Here is a 20510-nt window from a genome sequence, read left to right on the forward strand (position 1 = left end):
CACCTGAAACTAACACAACATTGTAAATCAACTATACTCCAGTATAAAATAAAAATTAAACTCTCTCTCTCTCTCTCTCTCTCTCTATATATATATATATATATATATATACCTATATATATACATATATATATTTTTTTTTTTAAAGAGGGAATTCCCTGGTGGTCCAGTGGTTAGGACTCTGCTCTTTCACTACCAAGCGTCCAGGTTCCATCCCTGGTTGAGGAACTAAGATCCTGCAAGCTGTGCAGCGCAACCAAAAAAAAGAGAAAAAAAAAGAAAGAAAGAAAGAAAAGAAAGAAATAAAATGGTTGATTTTATGTGATGTGAATTTTGCCTCAATAAGTTAAAAGGGTTTGGGAATTGCATGACAAAGACACTCCATGGCTGAGGATTTTTAATGCTGTCACAGCTTAAAAGCCCATCTCACCTCTTTTTTTGCCGGAACCACGTTCAGGCAGCAGCCAGCTCCCCAGGACAGCCTTGGTGTTGGCGGGTCATTCGGTGAGCCGCACTGGGGCACACATTCGGTGGCACTGTCCTGCCCTCCCATTTCAGTGTCCCCATGTCTTACACATCCTGTTCACACTAAAGCTGAAGTGAAACAGGATATCCAGGGACTTGAAAGTAGAGTTTGCTGAGAGGTGACTCAGGAAGATGGATTCTCTGAGTACCTGCCCCTCCAAGGCTACGATATCCCCTTCGGTGATGCTTCTAGAAAACTGATGACAGAACGACCCGCGCATGTCGCTGAGCACCCTCCCCAGGGAGCATGACAAGGCAGCTGCCTAATTGCTGGGTGGCCTCTGACGGCTGTGACCCTCTGACACATGTTGCCTGGCAGGTCTTCCAAGAGATGCTGCAGGAGGCCCCAGCAGGACCAACCTGGCCACAGGTGAGGAAGGGCAGCTTCCAGCCTTCTTGACGAGGAGAGAGAGAAGCTGAAACGAAAAACAGCCAAATAATCCCATCAAAGGTGCCCAAGCAAATCCTGATCCACACACACTCACAATAGCCAAAGGTGAAAGATAGCTAATGAGAACCTACTGTAGAGCGCAGGGAACTCTACCTGGTGCTCTGCGGTGACCTAAATGGGAAGGGAATCCAAAAAAGAGGGGATATATGTATACGTATAACTGATTGACTCTGCTTTACAGCAGACAATAACACAACATTGTAAAATAACTATACTCCAATAAAAATTAATTTTAAAATAAATAAAGTTTATAAAATAAATGATCAAAATGGTAATTAAAAAAACAATAGCCAAAGGTGGAAACATCCCAAGTGTCCATCAACCATCAATGAATGATGGATAAACAAGGGGTGGAAATCCATACGATGAAATATTGCTCAGCCATAGAGGGGAATGACACACACTACGATGTGGATGGACCCTGAAAACATGAAGCTCTGTGAAAGAAGCCAGACACAAAAAGACCACAGTCTGCATGATTCCATTTATACGATCTGTCTCAAATAAGCAAATTCATAGAGACAGAAAGTGAATTGGTGGTTGCCAGGGATGGGGGAGGGAGGGGCGTGGCGGATGAGGAGTGATGCGTCATGGTATGAGTTTCCCTTCGCAGGTGATGAAAATGTTTGGGGAACTTGTTAGAGGTGGTGGGCACACAACATTGCAAATGTACTAAATGCTACTGACCTAACACTTTAAAATGGTTAATTTAAAAAATTATATACATGTTTGTAGGAAAATCTACATAACATAAAATTTACCATTTTAGCCATCTTGAAATGTCCTGTTCAAGGGCGTGAAGTACATTCACATTGTTTTGCAACCATCACCACCACCATCCACCTCCAGAACTTTGTCATCTTCCCAAACTGAATCTCTTTCCCCTTTAAACACTAACTCCCCATCCTCCTCCTTCAGCCCTTGTCAGCCACCCTTCTACTTTCTGGCTCAACTCTAGGGACCTCTTATAAGTGGAATCATATAATATTTGCCCTTTTGTGATTAAAATAGTTAATTTTATGTCATGTGAATTTCACGTTGATTGGAAGGAAAGAGAGAAAGAAGGAAAGGAAGGAAGGAAGGGGAAGGAGAAGGAAAGGGATGGGAAGGAAAGGGAGAAAGAAAGAAAGAAAGAAAGAAAGAAAGAAAGAAAGAAAGAAAGAAAGGGAGGAAGGAAGGAAGGAAGGGAGAAAGAAAGAAAGGAAGGAAGGGAGAAAGAAAGAAAGGGAGAGAGAGAGAGGGAGGGAGGGAAGGGTGGAAGAAAGGAAAAGAAACCAATCAATCCATCTTAGCCCCCTCCTCACTGAGGCTGTTGTAGCCACAGACTGGATCTGGGTCAAGGTGACCACCAGCCCCTTCTGCATCTACCCTTCACCCTCCACTGTCTTCCCCAGGGATGAGACTCAATTGGCAGCAGGTCAAAATAAAATGTTTGCAGGGCAGTAGCAGCCTCAGGGGGCCTGTGAGATGCTGGTGGGAGAAAATGCCGTCCTCAGATAACAGCTTCATGAACAACTCTCAGGTTTAAGTGCATGAGAAAAGTGTCTCGGCTGTGGTTTCCTCTCTAAGTGTTCCAGAGCAGACAGCTCATCCTTGCTAATGGAAAGGTCTGCATCCGCTTCCTGGATTTCGTGAACGGGGTAAAAACCCAGGAGAGAAAGTGCCCACACCATCGCCAATCGCACCCCATCCATTTGTGTGGTGAGCCTAACTTCAGGTTAATTATTTATGACGAGGCTCCAAAGGAAGTGTTAGTGAGAGACTGGCTGCCTCTTCTAATTGCCAGGTTTCTGAGAAGAAGCTTCAGCCTGGAGGGATTTTTGTGATTAGAATGAAAGGAAATATAAAAAAGCAAAGTGGGCTTTGGCCTGGTCCGAAAGAACAGACTACTGAGAACTAAAAAGAAAAATTAATTATTAATAACCAGAATATGGAAAGAAAAGGGGACGACAGAGGAAAGACGGTTTCTACCCAGCCCTCACCTGAATCTCCTGCAACCAGAAACCAAGGAGAGCTGCCCACCGAGTCATACACCAGACGTGGAGCAGATCGGTTGTCGATTCTGAAGATGAAACAGCATAAGACTGCCTTCTGTTGGGAAATCTCAGAGCCAGGGGTCTAAGATAGAGGGGGCTTCACCATGAAATCAAATTGAACTTTGATTTTCCAAAAACAGCACGTGTGATACCTATTTAATTTCTAGCCATTTTTATCTTATAAGCGCATCATCTAACTTTACCAAAAAAAATTTTTTATTGAAGTATAGTTGATTTACAAAGTTGTGTTAATTTCTGCTGTACAGCAAAGTGATTCAGTTATACATATGTATATATATTTTTTACTATTCTGTCCATTATGGTTTATCATAGGAAATTGAATATAGTTTCCTGTGCAATACAGTAGGACCTTGTCATTTGTCCATCCTGTATATAAAAGCTTACATCTGCTCACCCCAACCTCCCAGTCCATCCCTCCCCCAACCCCCTCCCCCTTGACAACCACCAGTCTGTTCTCTATGTCTGTAAGTCTGTTTCTGTTTCACAGATATGTTCATTTGTGTCATATTTTAGATTCCACATATAAGTGATATTATATGGTATTTATCTCCTCCTGCTCCATCCCTTCCCCAACCCCCTCTGAGTCTGTTTCTGTTTTGTAGATAGGTTCATTTGTGTCATATTTTAGAGTCCACATATAAGTGATATTATATGGTATTTATCTTTCTCTTTCCGACTTACTTCGCTTAGCATGATAATCTCTAGTTGCATCCATGTTGCTGCAAATGGCATTATTTCATTCTTTTTTATGGCTGAGTAGTATTCCATTGTATATATGTACCATATCTTCTCTATCCATTCATCTGTTGATGGACATTTAGGTTGTTTCCATGTCTTGGCTATTGTGAATAGTGCTGCTGTGAATATAGGGGTGCATGTCTCTTTTTGAATTAGAGTTTTGTCTGGATATATACGCAGAAGTGGGACTGCTGGATCACATGGTAGCTCTATTTTTAGTTTTCTGAGGAACCTCCGTACTGTTTTCCACAGTGGCCGTACCAACTTACATTCCCACCAACAGGGTAGGACGGTCCACTTTTCTCCACACCCTCTCCAGCATTTGTTATTTGTAGAGTTTTTAATGATGGCCATTCTGACTGGTGTGAGGTGGAACTTCATTGTAGTTTTGATTTGCATTTCTCCAACAATTATCGATGATGAGAGTCTTTTCATGTGCCTCTTGGCCATTAGTATTTCTTCTTTGGAGAAATGTCTATTTAGGTCTTTCATCTAACGTTTTTGTAGCTGCCTCTTACTTGGGCAATGAGTACCCAGCCCCTGGATCATTCACCTCCCGCAAGATCAGAAAGGAAGAAAAAAGTAGAAAGAAAAAGGCTTCCAAGTAGTCCCATTTTGCTACTCAGAGAAAATTTGGTAGGGGAAGAAGTTATAATGATAGCAGATAAAATGCAATTTGAAAGTTACCTGTTTGTTTATGTATCACCCTTGTTCCCAGCCATCACTGACAACTAAGAGTTGACTTATTTATCAGTTTAAATCCCAGGTACTCTTCCTTGGGAGCAAGAAGTGGCGTATCAGGAAACGGTGAGAAGTTCCACGGCAAAGACACAATTTGTAGCTCAACTGCTGGAGGATTTTTTTCATTTGCCCCACCAGGCAAGCTCAAGTCTGAGTTTCTATGACTTTTGGGGGTTTTTTTTTTTTTTTTTTTTTGCGGTACGCGGGCCTCTCACTGTCGTGGCCTCTCCCGTTGCGGAGCACAGGCTCCGGACGCGCAGGCTCAGCGGCCATGGCTCACGGGCCCAGCCGCTTCGCGGCATGAGGGATCTTCCCGGACCGGGGCACGAACCCGTGTCCCCTGCATCGGCAGGCGGACTCTCAACCACTGCGCCCCCAGGGAAGCCCTCTATGACTTTTGAGGCACATTTTACTTTCTTACCTGGTACTCCACTCACCTCAGCAAGAACTATCCATTAAGATGTGGAATTTAATAACAGGCATGCTTAATTATAGACGTTGCATTTGCCTGTCCTGGAGGATTGAAAACAAAGTGTCTCCTAAAAAACTCAAGACCGGGGTCATGAAGGGGATCAGACTCACAGATCAAGAAATGCCACCAGACGTTTAAGAAATGGACGGATGGGGACTTCCCTGGTGGAACAGTGGCTAAGACTCTGCGTTCCCAACGCATGGGGCCTGGGTTCGATCAATGGTCAGGGAACTGGATCCCACATGCTGCAACGCAGATCCCGCAGGCAGCAACGAAGACCTGACAGAGCCAAATAAATAAATAAATAAATAAATAAATAAAATATTTTTTAAAAAGGAAATGGACCGACGATGAAGCAGGGAGGGGCTGTGAATGGTGACTGAAACTGTTCCAGGGTTATCCACTAGAGGACCCGCCCCGGCGAGGCCCCTGATGATATGGGCAGTGCAGCGCACAGGTCCAAGTTGGAAAATATTGCTATGACTTTTCCTCTGCCAGGAAGGTACCTCCCTGTTTCTTTCCTCAGTCAGCTCAACGCCCTCAAGACCGTTGTCCGACGATGTAATTGTCCCCCCCGTGGTGGAGTGAGCTCCCCATCACAGGAAACATTCAAGTAGAAATAAGAGAAAATACGTCTGTACTACGTTTGTTCCAAAGTCCCTTCCAGCTCTTCAGACTGTGTGAATTTTCAGGTTAACAGAATTGAAGGTCATTCCCAAATCGCAACAGCTGCTCTCCGGCCAACATTCCATCTGGTGAATCATGGAGGGAAACATCGGTGGAGGTTATCAAAACTAATGATGGGGGCTTCCCTGGTGGCACAGTGGTTGAGAGTCCGCCTGCCGATGCGGGGGACGCGGGTTCGCGCCCCGGTCCGGGAGGATCCCACGTGCGCCCCGCAACGGGCGGGGCCACGGCAGGGAGAGGCCCGCGTATCGCAAAAAAAAAAAAAAAAAAAAAAAAAAAACTAATGATAGACAAACACTGTGACCGTGAATCAGAGAGGGCCCCCCCCAGCTTCAAGATAGGGTCCCCATGTGAGCATGTGGGAAACTGGCACCCTCGTGCCTTGCTGGTGGGAATGTAAAATGGTGCAGCCGTTGTGGAACACAGTTTGACAGTGCATCGAAAAGTTAAAGGTGGAACCACCATGCGACCCAGCAATTTCACTCCTAGGTGTATCATATACCCAAAAGGATTGAATACAGGTATTAAAACAAATACAGCTGACCATTGAACAATGAGGGGGCCAGGGACATCGACCCTCCGCCCAGTTGAAAATCTGCATTTAACTTATAGCCAGCCCTTCACATATGGAGTTCCCCCATATCCGAGGTTCCCTGTCCCCGGATTCAGTCAACCACGGATCACGTAGTACCTTAGTATTGACTGTTGAAAAACATCTGCCATACAGTTCAAACTGATGTTGTTCAAGGGTCAACTTATATACATAGTTCATAGAAGCATTATTCAAATAGCAAATAGCAAAAAGATGGAAACAGCCAAAATGGCCATCAATGGATAAATGAATAAACAAATTGTGTTTTTATATAGACATAAAGTATTTTAATATACATTATTACATACACGATTATGTATATATTATATAATATTATCTATTGTATATAGTAATATATAATAACAAATATAATGGAATATTTCTCAACCATGAAAAGGAATGAAGTATTGATATATGCTATGTGATGAGCCTTGAAAACATTATGCTAAGTGAAAGAAGCCAGACACAGAAGGTCCCGTGCTGTATGATTCCATTTACATGAAATATGTAGACTAAGTAGAGCCACAGAGACAGAGGCAGATTGATGGTGGCTAGATGCTGGAGGGCGAGAGGAATGGGGGGTGACCACTTAATGGGTACCGGGTTTCCTTTGGGGATGATGAAAATATTTTGGAACTCGATAGCAGTGGTGGTGACACAACACTCTGAATGCACTAAATGCCACTGAATTGTTCACTTAAAAATAGTTAACTTGGGCTTCCCTGGCGGTGCAGTGGTTGAGAGTCTGCCTGCCGATGCAGGGGACACGGGTTCGTGCCCCGGTCCGGGAAGATCCCACGTGCCACGGAGCGGCTGGGCCCGTGAGCCATGGCCGCTGAGCCTGCGCGTCCGGAACCTGTGCTCCGCAACGGGAGAGGCCACAGCAGTGAGAGGCCCGCGTACCGCAAAAAAAGAAAAAAAAAAAAGAAACAGCTTGATTTTCACAATTTTTTCTTGTCACAGTACTCAGGGAAACCCCTTCTTCCATATCCATTTCCATATTCAGATTTTAACTTGACTTTGAGGTTTAGGGATAAGTTAGCTTAGCCTTTGTGGCTTTGGAGTCAGTCTGAGCAATGTTCTTGGCCAGGTTTTGCCAGCTTTTAAACGTCAGCTGAGTTATGTAACCTTTGTGGGTCTCGGCTTTCTCATCTAAATGGAGAGAACAGTAATACCCTTGTAGGATTATCTTCCTACAGGGAAAACGAACTTAATAAAAGTTAACTTTATGGGATTTCCCTGGTGGTCCAGTGGTTAAGAATCCGCCGTCCAATGCAGGGGCCGCAGGTTCAATCCCTGGTCTGGGAACTAATATCCCAGGTGCCACGGGGCAACTAAGCCTGCGCGCCACAGCTAGAGCGAAGCCCGCCAGCCGCAACTAAGGCCCAAACGCAGCCGAAAATAAAATAAATAAATTTTAAAAAAAGAAAAGAAAAGAAATGTATCACAGAGCTAAAAAATACAACCAACTAGTGAATATAACAAAAAAGAAGCAGACCTCACAGATATAAAGAACAAACTAGTGGTTACCAGTGGGGAGATGGGAGGGGGGAAGGGAAATTTTTTAAAAAGTAGTTAACTTTATGCTGTGCGAATTTCACCTCAGTTAAAAATCTGTGAATGGTTCCCAGCCCAGAATGAAGAGAGGTCCCCGGAGCTCACTGCTGTGTGCCTCAGGGCAAGGTGATTGACCTCTCTGTGCCTCAGCTTCTTGGTTTATCAACGAGAGACAGTAATACCTGCCTTTCAGAGTTGTTCCTAAGATTACAGATCATTTACATTATGTGCCTGGCGTGTATTAACTATTATGAAAAAAAATAGGAGACACCCTGATATGAACATTTCTAGAATGGAATGGAAAGGCTCTAGAATGCAGAGCCAGGGTCCTCGCTGACATTCTTCAATCAATAAAACAGGTGGTCTAGTTGTCAGAATATACTACCTCCCTCTTGAGAATCAGTTTATAAGAGAGGGGAACAAACGTTACTATTGTATCACCTTCTGCTTACACAACTATCAAATAGGAATCACCAGGTCGGAACTCAGCATTTACTGTGTGCCAAATGCTTTCCTTGTTGGAGCTCGCCCAACCCTGGAGGCCTTAAGCGTGTGTTATTATTCCTGTGGGTTTGAGAGCGAGGCGAGCCCTCGGAGTGGGCGGGGAGGCCCAGAGAGGTGATTCGTTGCCCACCATCACACAGCGTAGGACCCACGTCCTAGCCCCTTTGGGAGGCCCCTTTCCACCTCTCCAAGGTGCACTGGAGGGCAGCTCAGAAATTTGCTAGAAATTTCTACATGAGATTTGAAATCTGACATGAAGGACAGGTGATGTGCACCCCTGAAACTCAGCAGTACACCCCAAAAGTCAGCGTCCCTGCAGAATTTTTCAGAAGAGTGGCTACATCTCAGCAAGCTTAGCTTTCACTGCAGTTTCCACCCTAGATTATTAAGCTGAATACAAACAGGCCATTTGCAAGAGATGATAAATGATTTAAAATATAAATAAATACATTGAACCTTACCAGCAATTCAATTAGCAAAACAGAAAAAAGAGAGAGAGAGAGAGAGAGAGAGATTTACCTGTGCTGAGGAAGGCACGTGTGAATGGGTAAAACCCTGTAGGAAGAGTAAATTGACAATATCTTTTACAAGCCTTTCAGGGGCTTCCCTAGTGGCGCGGTGGTCAAGAATCTGCCTGCTAGCGAAGGGGACATGGGTTCAAGCCCTGGTCCAGGAACATCCCACATGCCGCAGAGCAACTAATCCCGTGCGCCACAACTACTGAGCCTGCGCTTTAGAGCCCAGGAGCCACAACTACTGAGCCCACTGCCACAACTACTGAAGGCCATGCGCCTAGAGCCCATGCTCTGCAACAAGAGAAGACACTGCAATGAGAAGCCCGCGCACTGCAACGAAGAGCAGCCCCCGCTCGCCGCAACTAGAGGAAGCCCACGCACCGCAACAAAGACCCAATGCAGCCAAAAATAAATAAATAAATAAATAAATTTATATTTTAAAAAGGCTTTCAAACGCTCACACCCTTTCACCCCATAATTTCCCCTTCTAGGACTCGATCCTAAAAAGCATAGAAGTACAGATAATGTTTTATGTCCCCAGTGCTAATCAAAGTATTATTTATAATGGAAAAGTAGAAAAAGCCTAGAAGACCAACAGTAGGGTTACAGTTCAGTAAATCATTACACAAATCCATACAATGGAATAGTAAGCAGTCATTAAATGATCCTAATAATTTGGGAAAATACTTATGATATAATATCGTTCAAAAAAGCAGGATAACATAGAGACAGATTCATAGAGACAAAAAGTAGAATGGTAGTTGCCAGGGGCTGAAAGGAAGGGAGAATGGTGAGTTATTATTTAATGGGTACCAAGTTGCAGTTTGGGAAAATGAAAAAGTTCTCAAGATGGATGATAGTGAGGGTTGTGCGAAAATGTAAATGGATTTAATGCTACTGAACTGTACGTTTAAAAATGGTTAAACAATGTTCATTGCAGCACTATTTACAATAGCCAGGACATGGAAGCAACCTAAGTGTCCATCGACAGATGAATGGATAAAGAAGATGTGGCACATATATACAATGGAATATTACTCAGCCATAAAAGCAGGCTAACACATATATATGGAGTCTAAAAAAAAAAATAAATGGTTCTGATGAACCTAAGGGCAGGACAGGAATAAAGACACAGACGTAGAGAATGGACTTGAGGACACGGGGAGGGGGAAGGGTAAGCTGGAACAAAGTGAGAGAGTAACATGGACATATATACACTGCCAAATGTAAAGTAGATAGCTGGTGGGAAGCAGGCGCATAGCATGGGGAGATCAGCTCGGTGCTTTGCGACCACCTAGAGGGGTGGGAGGGAGACGCAAGAGGGAGGGGATATGCGGATATATGTATACATACAGCTGATTCATTTTGCTATACAGCAGAAACCAACACAACAATATAAAGCAATTATACTCCAATAAAGATGTTAAAAAAAATGGTAGATTTTGTTATGTGCATTTTTACCACAATAAAAAAAGCAGGATAAACACTATAAAGCAATTATACTCCAATAAAGATGTTAAAAAAAAAATGGTAGATTTTGTTATGTGCATTTTTACCACAATAAAAAAAGCAGGATAAAAAACATACATATATGATATGATCCTAACCACAGAAGAAAAAAAGTCATATACGAAATATTACCAACAAAATAGATCAAAATAGTAATATTGGTTGCCTCTTGATAAGAGATAGATGACTTTAGGGTCTTCCCTGGTGGCGCAGTGGCTAAGACTCCACGCTCCCAATGCAGGGGGCCCGGGATTGATCCCTGGTCAGGGAACTAGATCCCACATGCTGCAACTAAGAGTTCGCATGCCACAACTAAGGAGCCCGCCTGCTGCCACTAAGACCTGGTGCAACCAAATAAATAAATAAATATTTTTAAAAAATAATATCTAACAAAAAAGGAGAGAGACAGATGACTTTAATTTTCATGTCTCTGTTTTTCTGTATTTTCTATATATTCTATTATGTGGATGTATATTGTAATATTCAGGAAAAAATAAACTTGAATTTTTAAATGCAGCCTAATTGAACAAAGGAAGAATTAGAGTTTCTAGCGTAGCTTTTTCCCACAATTTGCTCACAAATATAGCAACCTACCCTCTGCATTCTTTTCAGAGATGAGAAATTGTTCTATAAAACAATTTTAAAACCCAGCATTTCAGAAGAAAAAATTATGGAAGATAAAGTCCGTGTGTGTTTACAGTGTCTTGATTTGCCATCGTGTTTTGTCTTAACCCGTTCTTATTCTCTTTAATTCCCCATGAACTTAGAAGACACAGTCACAGTGCAGCTAAAATTTTGCCTTTGCTATGACTTAGTTTATGAATGTTATAAATATAACTGATTTGTAAGGGAGAAAGCACATTCTTGGCAAAAACCAAATGTCTCATAAGATGGGCTTAATTAAAACAAAATACTCTCTAAATAGAATACCTCATCAGAATGCATGAAAATTTTAGAAGTTGGACATGACAAAGTAGGTTTAAAGACATAAGATTATTTAAAGCAAAACATTCTTCTTTGTAAGAGACCCAAAATACGCCTAAGGGTGCATGAAAAGTCAAGACTGCAGAACAAAGACTCTGTGTTTGAAATTTTAATGTGCACATTAAAAAAAGCCAAGAAATACGACCGTAATCTGGGTGAGATTAGACAAAACCAGGAAGGTGATAAAATAGCAGAAGGAAGTGCCTTTCAACAGAAGAATTTTAGGCTTTATACGAGAGACCTTAGCTCTAAAAATGACAGTGGCAAGCAGCCATAGTCAAGGCAAAACTTCATGGTTAAAAGACAAAGGGCATTTTTTAAAGTTATTTCCATTTTCCCCCTCTGAAAAGGGTTTTTTCATTTGCTCAGTTAACTATGAAATTTTACTACATTTCCCAAATGATCTTGACCACATACCATGTAAGTAACCAGGAATGAAGCCCTCCCAATTTGAATTTCTGAAACAGCTACGAGTTGAAGGTACACCTAGTGCAGCCTCATATTCCAAAGGGTCAGTTAAAAACAACCTCTGAAGAGCAACAGCCTTTAAAATGTATTTGCCAAAAAGCAAGCATCGCATTTTAAGTTCAAAGTTTTATTTGTTCTGTTTGCCGACCCTTAAAAGGTGAATTTTGGGGAGAGGTTGGATTGTCGAGTCCCATGGGGCAGATGTTTTTTTTCTATCAGTAAGGACCCTGAATGCCTGGGTCTGCTCACCTGGGCCTCCTGCACCCAGCATCCCCGGCCAGATCCTTGTTTTCATTGTTGACCCACCTAAGAAACGTTGTGTGGTTGAAAGGCACATAAGACTAAATTATATTTAATTTTTCCACATGCAATTAAATAACTAACTCAAGAGTATATAATATTTTACCTGTCTATCTGGAATTCTCAGGGCCTGAAGGGTTTTAAGATAATTTTTCAAGGATGGGTAAACTCAGAGTACTTACATGTTTCCCAAGCAAAGAACTTACTTTCTGTTTCCAAGAATATCAAATGCTCTGAGCACCATGATGTTCTTTATCTTTTTCTTTTCCAGGCAGGATCAGAGTGGGCTGGGATAAAGGTAAAGTACCTCATTATAGTGAGGTACACTACACTATGAGTCTTTCAATGTTGTGATTAATCGCTCTAGACTTTTATGAGAGATGCCTGGGAGTCGTTACTTGGGGAAGGATTGGGGAAGGTAATTGGGACATATTTGCGTTTTAGAAAGATGTGTGTGGGAGAGAGAGGTTTAGAGGGTCAAGACAGGAGGCAGAAAGACAAGTTTGGAATTTGAGGCAGGTCCAAGACAAGGGTCCAAGCTATGATGGTAGAAGTGGAGGTGGACAGGGAGAAGTGGTCAGATTCAGATATAAAAAGAGATAGAATTGGCAAGACAGCATCTTTATCCTTGTTCTAGTTACTGCTGCTGTGTAACAAGCGAGCCCCAAACCTAGAGGCATAATACAACCCTTCTGTTATGTTGATGGGTATGGAATTAACACTGGGCACAGCAAAGATGGCTTGTCCCTCCTCCTTGATGTCTGAGGCTTCAGCTAGGACGATTCAAAGGCTGGGAGGCGTGGGGGGCAACTGGATGGCTGGGGGCTGGAATCATCTGGAGGCATCTTCACTCACTGTTTGGCAACTGACGCCCGTTTTCAGCCAGGACCTCAGCTGGGGCTGACAGCCAGAACACCTATGTGTGGTCTGGGCTTCCTCACAGTATGGTGGCCTCATGTAAGGTCTTTGACATGATGTCAACTCAGTGCTCCAAACACAAGTGTTCCAGTGAACAAGGCAAGAGCTGCATAGCCTTTTATGACCCAGCCTTGGAAGTCATTAAGTGTCATATGTCACATTAGTTACAAGTGAGTCATAAATTTGCCCAGACTCAAGGAGTGGGGGTGATTTGAACTCCATCTCTTGATGGGGTGACAAGGTTCTAGAAGGGCACGTGGGACAGGAGCTCTTGTTGTGGCCATCTTCGTGAAATACAATCTGCCACAATCATCAACCATTCTCTCTGCAATGACCGAGTGCCAGCCCATGTAATCCCCACAATGACCACGAGACAGGTGTTATCAACCCATTTCACAGGCTTAGTGAGGTTGAGTGACTCGTCCACAGGTATTAGCCCAATGAATGAAAGACCCAGAACCAGGGGGTCTGACTCTGAAGCCCCTTTCCTTATCCATTCTCCGGCTGTAAGTGATTATGGGGGTCTGAGGACAGGAAAAGTAGAAGTCAGGACCCACACATTGGACGATGAAGGGAGAACAGGAGAAGGGACAGGCTTTTGTTGTGGCATCGAGGTGAGGCCAGTGCTGGAACCCTGCAGAGATGCCCAGGACGGAGCCAAATGTCTGGACCGGAAGTGCCCAGAGAGCCAGAATGGGAGCTCTCAGCTGGGAAGAGGGTGTGAAGGTGGAGGGAGAGGAAGCCACTGAGCACCGAGGTCCAGAAGACACCAGGCTGTTCCCTGGAGAGGACCGGAGAACGAGGCGCTGGGCAGGGGTTGGCGGCTGGGTCAGACGAGAGGCCGGGGCCGGAAGCACTGAGACCATGGAAGTTAGGCTGATGGAGGACCCCACAGGAACGCAGACCGTCATTGTAGAGCCACGAGTCTGATCCCAAAAAATCTATCATCTGAAAATACCGTGCTAAGTGAAAGAAGCCAGGCACAAAAGGCCACATGTTATATGATTCCATTTATCTGTGAAATGTCCAGGGTTGGCAAATCCATAGAGATAGAAAACTGGGGCTGTGCGGAGGAGGGAATGAGCCTGGGGTTTCCTCCTGGAGTGATGAAAATGTCTGGAACTAGACAGTAGCGATGGTTGCACAACATCCTGAATGTACTAAATGGCCACTGAGAGTAAATTTTGTGTCATGTTTTATGACAAAAAAAAAAAAAATCATCCCATATCCATAAAGGGAAAAATGGATAAACTGAGCCTCATGAAGACGAAAAAGATTTGCTCTGCAAAAGACCCTGATAAGGCGATGAGGAGACATCTCACAGAGTGGGAAAAATTATTTGCAAATCACATAGCCAACAAAGGACTCGTACTGAGAATATACAATTTTCAAAACTCAACAGTAAGAAAGAAAAAGGTGGGCCACTTGGATCCAGTGAAAAGGGCGTGGAGGAGAAATGCCTTTCCGCGGCCCTCTTTAACAAGAAGTCTGTGCAATTATCTGACTCATGTCTGTGTGTCCCCAGTTAGAGCCCAGAAAACCAGTTACCAGGCCTGGTTTGGCTCACTATGTGTCCCGTGTCTGGCCCAGCGCCCAGCACACAGTAGAAGCAGAATAAATAGGAATGAATGAATGAACAAACCAATGGACAGCAGCAGGGACCTGGTAAGCGCGGGCCAAATGGACCCAGAACCTCTAAAGTATGATGACTGGAGAGCCTACTGAACACAGACCCCCCACAACAGCAACCAGGAGCACATTCATTCATTCATTCATTCGGTGAATATTTGTTGAGCATCTACTGTGCACCAGACTCTGTTTTAAGCGTATGAAATACATCGATGATCAAAACACACAACGATCCGTGCACTCATGGAACATAACTTTACACTATACGAAAAGACAAGGCATTATTCACAACAGCCAAAAAATGGTAGCAACCCAAGTATCCATGGATGGATGAATGGATAAACACAATGCGTCCAGCCATCCAACAGAACACTCTTCAGCCTTAGAAAGGAAGGACATTCTGACACCTGCTACAACGGGGACGAACCTTGAGGACATTACGCTAAGTGAAATAAACCAGACACGAAAGGACAAATACTGTGTGATCCCACTTCTGTAAGGTCCCTGGAGGAGCCAGATCCACAGAGACAGAAAGCAGAGGGTGGGGCCCGGGGCTGGGGGAGGGGGAGGGGAGTTAGAGCGTAATGGGGACAGAGTCTCAGTTTGGGAAGATGAAATGGGTTCTGGAAATGGACGGTGGTGATGGCTGCACAACAATGTAAGCGCACTTAATGCCGCTGTATTGGATGCCTAAAACTGGTTAAAATGGCAAATTTTGTGTTAATTGTGTTTCACCACAATTAAAAACATTCTAATAATAAGGGCTGTGGAGAAAGGAAATTTGTGAACGAGATTACCATTTTAAGGAGGGCAGTCAGAGTCTTGTTCATACTTCTATTCATATTCAATTGATAGGATTTTTAGCTGCTCTTGAGAGATAGAATGGCATTACAAATTATTGAGGGGAGAATATTTGTGCAAAGAAGATCACTTAAGGGAATTCCCTGGCGGTCCAGTGGTTACGACTCAGTGCACTCACTGCCGGGGCCGCAGGTTCCATCCCTGGTCGGGGGAAATAAGATCCCACAAGCCATGTGGCGGCGTGACCAAAAAAACTAAAAATAAAAATTAAAAAAAATTTTTTAAAAGAGATCACGGGACTTCCCTGGTGGTGCAGTGGTTAAGAATCCACCTGCCAATGCAGGGGACACAGGTTCCAGCCTTGGACCGGGAAGATCCCACATGCTGGAGAGCAACTAAGTCCGTGCACCACAACTACTGAAGGCTGTGAGCTCTACAGCCCATGCTGCGCAACTACTGAGCCCACGAGCTGCAACTACTGAAGCCCGAGTGCCTAGAGCCCATGCTCTGCAACAAGAGAAGCCACCGCAATGAGAAGCCAGTGCACCGCAAAGAAGAGTAGCCCCCGCTCACTGCAACTAGAGAAAAGCCTGCACACAGCAATGAAGACCCAACACAGCCAAAAATAAATAAATTAATAAATAAATAAATTTTTTTTTAAAAAAAGAGAGAGATCACTTTATTTATATCCTTCTGTTATCCAGAATAAAGGGTGGTGAAGATTCTCGATATTCAAGAGCTATGTCTTACACTGTTGAAACATTTCCCCGAACCTTTCTGTTGAAAATAAGTATGAACTGGGAAATCATACCACTGACCTGCCTTGATAAACATACTATACTTAACTAAAAGTACCTAATCTGTTTTGTTTTTTTTTTTTTAAGGAGCAAGACTTGAATGGGGTGAGGGTGTGAGAAGCAGGTCAAAGAACGAGGCTTTTGGGGACAGACACAGAGGCTGCTGCAGCTGTAATCAGTGACACATGAGGCAGGAGAGGAGGTCAGGAAAGAACAGGGCACAGATGACATAGGACCTGGGAGGCACTGTTAGGGCTTGACTTTTAATCTACATCAGAAGGAGAGGAAGAAGTTTTTGTGCAAAACATCAGATCAATTTCCACAAAGCAACAAAGAAAAGATCCCAAAGCTCTGTTCCCAGGGCTGGTTTTAGCTTCTCACCCAGGGATGTTATGGTTTTTCCTGCTGCTTAATCCACACCAGAATAAGAGGCTCCTAGAAAAAAAAAAACTGGGGGCGAGGAGGGTCACAGGCTCTTAAGAAAACTTGATAAAAACTCAACAGACCATTGGTCCACATGACTAATATCTCAGTTTCAAGCATGAGCTCAGGGAAACCTGCGAGTTGTCTTGGCTTCTAAGGTACTAAACAACCGTATGCTTCAGGATGATAACTCCCCAGCATAAATGAAACAAAATACAATGGGAACTTTCCTGGCTTTCAAGTGAATGCTTTCATCGTAGTTCTGAAGTCTCACATGTACTATTGAATTATTACGCAGATGTTAAAAGGTATGAGGTAGGTCTCTACCAACCGTTTGAAAAGATGTCCAGGATACATTATGAAATGGAGGGGGAAAAAAAGCAGATTGCATTCATCTCAATTTGGTTTAAAAAAAAAACTATTTATGTGAATAGGTTTATAGTACATGCAAAAGCAAAAAAATCCTCTGATACCAGTTAATATGGTTACATATGTGCTGGAATAACAGAGAACGTTCACATTCTATGTTATATATTTTAGAAGTGCTGGAATTTTATTTTATTTTATTTATTTATTTTTTTTTAACATCTTTATTGGAGTATAATGGAATTTTAAAATAATGAGCATGCGTTACCTCTGTAGTCAGAAAAGATAATAAAAATGTTTTCAGTGGCATATCTAGAATACATAAATGTCTCTCAAGAGTCAACAGTAAAAAAACTCTATACAATAAAAATAAACAAGAAATCTAGGGTAATTCCCTGGCGGTCCAGTGGTTAGGACTCAGCCCTTTCACTGCGTTGGCCTGGGTTCAATCCCTGGTGGGGGAACTAAGTTCCCACAAGCCGCACAGCTCGGCCAAAAAAACAAAAAGAAAAAGAAATCTGATTTAAAAATGGGCAAAAGACACGCATAGATATTTCACTGAAACGAATATAGAGAGAGCGAACAAGCACATGAAAAGATGTTCAACATCATTAGCCAGTAGGGAAATGCAAATTAAGACCACAATGAGATATCACTATGCATTTGTCAGAATAGCTAAAATTAAAAATAGTGACAATACCAAATGCTGGTGATGATGTGGAGAAACCAGATCACACATCCACTGCTGGTAGGAATATAAAATGATATAGCCTCTCTGGGAAACAGTCTGGTGGTTTCTTACAAAACTAAATATGTACTGACCATATGGCATTTATCCCAGCAAAATGGAAATCTATGTTCTCACAAAACCTGTGCATGAATGTTCATAGCAGCTCTATTTGTGGCAACTCAAAGTGGAAACAATAAAATTGTCCTAGAACAGGTGAATGGTTACACAAACTGTGAGTTATCTATACCATGAAGTATTCTGCATCAATAAAGAAATTAATGATTAATACAATGCAACAACTTGGATGAGTCTCCAGGGACTTATGCTGAGTTAAAAAAGCCAATATCAGAAAGTTACGTACTGTATGATTCCATCATGGAGACAGAAAGCAGATTAGAACTAGTGGTTGCCTGCCCATGGTGGGCAGGAAGAAAAGCAAGTGTGGCCAGAAAGAGATATCACAAGGGACCCTTGTGCGATGGAACCGTCCTGCCTCTTAATTGTGATGGTGTTTACATAAATCTACGTGTGTGATAAAATTGCACACAGGCAGGCACACACACACACACACACACACACACACACCCCCAAATGAGTAAAACTGGTGAAATCTGAATCAGTTCTGTAGATTTTATCAATGTCAATTTCCTAGTTATTATATGTTACATTATCTACATATATGTTACTATCTGTATAATAACATATTATATTACTACAGTCATGCAAGATGTCACCACTGGGCAAAACTGGATGAAGGGTATAGGGTACCTCCCTGGACATTTTGGTAACTTCCCATGAATTTAGAATTATTATTTTTCCCAAGTTAAAAAACTCATATGGGGACAGACATAAAGTTCCTCTGGATTAAAAAAACCCACTTTCATCAAAAATTTTAAAATATTTCTTCCATTTTCACTTAACATATATCTTACAGGGATGGATTCTTTGGGGCTTTCATGAATTATTTTAAACATATCTTTCAGCTTGTATGTCCAAAAAAGTTCCATCATCCAATCTGATAGATTTTTATTGGATAACTCAGGACATCTGTATCTGCCACAGTTTCACAAATTATAATCTATAAACCACCTGGTATGCATGAAAAGATGCAGATTCTGGAGCCCATCCAACCCTTCTAAATTGGGCTATCTGGAGATAGGATCTGGCCGTCTGCCCTTGTATTAAGCGTTTTCAGTGATTCTTAGCATCAGTCAAGCTCAAGAACCACCGGTACAGTTTATGAAACTGAAGTTAGAGCTCCAAATAAAACAAATATTTTGCATGGTTTAGAAGAAAACACTAGAGAGTTGACTAAAGTGACAGTGACCTCATATAATTTTCTGACATTAAAAAGAAAACAAAGTCTTCCAAATGTCAAATACAAAAATGGATCCTAGGAGAATAAAAGTCTCCAAAGGGTAATAATTTACAAACTCCAGATCTAGGAATGTCACTGAAATTCAATTTCATTTATTGAATTTCATATATGCCCACTGTTCTGGCATGCAAAGAAGAAAATGCCACAAGGTGGGGGGGAGGGGCAGTTGGGCTGATAATCCGCCATTCTAGCATGGTCCCAAGGGCCAGTATGGTCCATCAGGCTGGCTGAAAACAGCCCAGATGTGCATCAACTAATGAATGGGAAAACAAATTTTGGTATGTCCATGCAATAGAATATTATTCAACCATAAAAAAGAATGAAGTACTGGGACTTCCCTGGTGGTCCAGTGGTTAAGAATCCGCTGCCCCATGCAGGGGTCACAAGTTGTTCCCTGGTGGGGGAACTAAGATCCCACATGCCACGGGGGAACTAAGCCCGCACCAGAACTACCGAGCCAGCATGCTCTGGAGCCCACACACTGCAACTAGAGAGAAGCCTGCGTGCTGCAGTGAAGATACCACATGCCACAACTAAGACCCGACACAGACAAATAAATAAATAAATAAAAGGAACATTTCTCTAAAAAAAAGAATGAAGTACTGATAAGGGCTAGAATATGGATAAACCTTGAAAACATTATGCCAAGTGAAAGAAACCAATCACAAAAGTCACGTATAATATGATTCCATTTATGTGAACTATCCAGCATAAGTAAATCCATAGAAAAAGAATGCAGATTGGTGGCTGCCAGTAGGGTGGGGGGAATTTCCTTGTGGGATGATGAAAATGTTGTGGAACTAGATAGAGGTGGCATTTTCACGACATTGTGGATGTTCTAAATGCCACTGAATCGTTTACCTTAAACAAGTTAATTTATGTTACGTAAATTTTACCTCGATTAAAAACAAATTTTTAACGACAATGTAAGGGAAAATAATTTGGTAGGCAAAGTAATCTGAGTATCACGATCAATTGAAAAGATGCTTTGTAGACAGGGGAAAAAATTTTGTTTAAGGAAGGCATATGCTTATGCCTCAATCCTCCCAAGCCAAAATTAAACACATGCCTTTAGCCCTAAATAATTCTATAAGACATTAAACCTCAATTTAAATTAATTTCTTCCAACTTCTCCTAGTTTTATTTGAAATGCAAAACATAAATATTGACAGACTGACCAAACTCATAGTTTGTTAAAAGTTGAGTTCTGTTAGGTAAGGTGGCTGGTCAAATTAAGAAAGCTGAGGAGGGCTTCCCTGGTGGCACAGGGATTAAGAATCTGCCTGCCGGGGCTTCCCTGGTGGCGCAGTGGTTGCGCGTCCGCCTGCCGATGCAGGGGAACCGGGTTCGCGCCCCGGTCTGGGAAGA

General features: G+C 42.6%; 1 long non-coding RNA gene across 2 annotated transcripts in view; it reads right to left on the reverse strand.

Moving 5' to 3' along the window:
* Positions 1-708: 708 nt before the first annotated feature.
* LOC129392778 (uncharacterized) overlaps positions 709-20510 on the reverse strand; it is a 26454-nt gene continuing 6652 nt past the window's right edge. For both annotated transcript variants that reach the window (XR_008619328.1, XR_008619327.1), the window contains exon 3: positions 709-941. This is a non-coding gene — a long non-coding RNA (uncharacterized lncRNA). The remainder of the gene's footprint in view (positions 942-20510) is intronic.

This window comes from Physeter macrocephalus, chromosome 14 (assembly GCF_002837175.3).
Source record: "Physeter macrocephalus isolate SW-GA chromosome 14, ASM283717v5, whole genome shotgun sequence".
NCBI lineage: Eukaryota > Metazoa > Chordata > Mammalia > Artiodactyla > Physeteridae > Physeter > Physeter macrocephalus.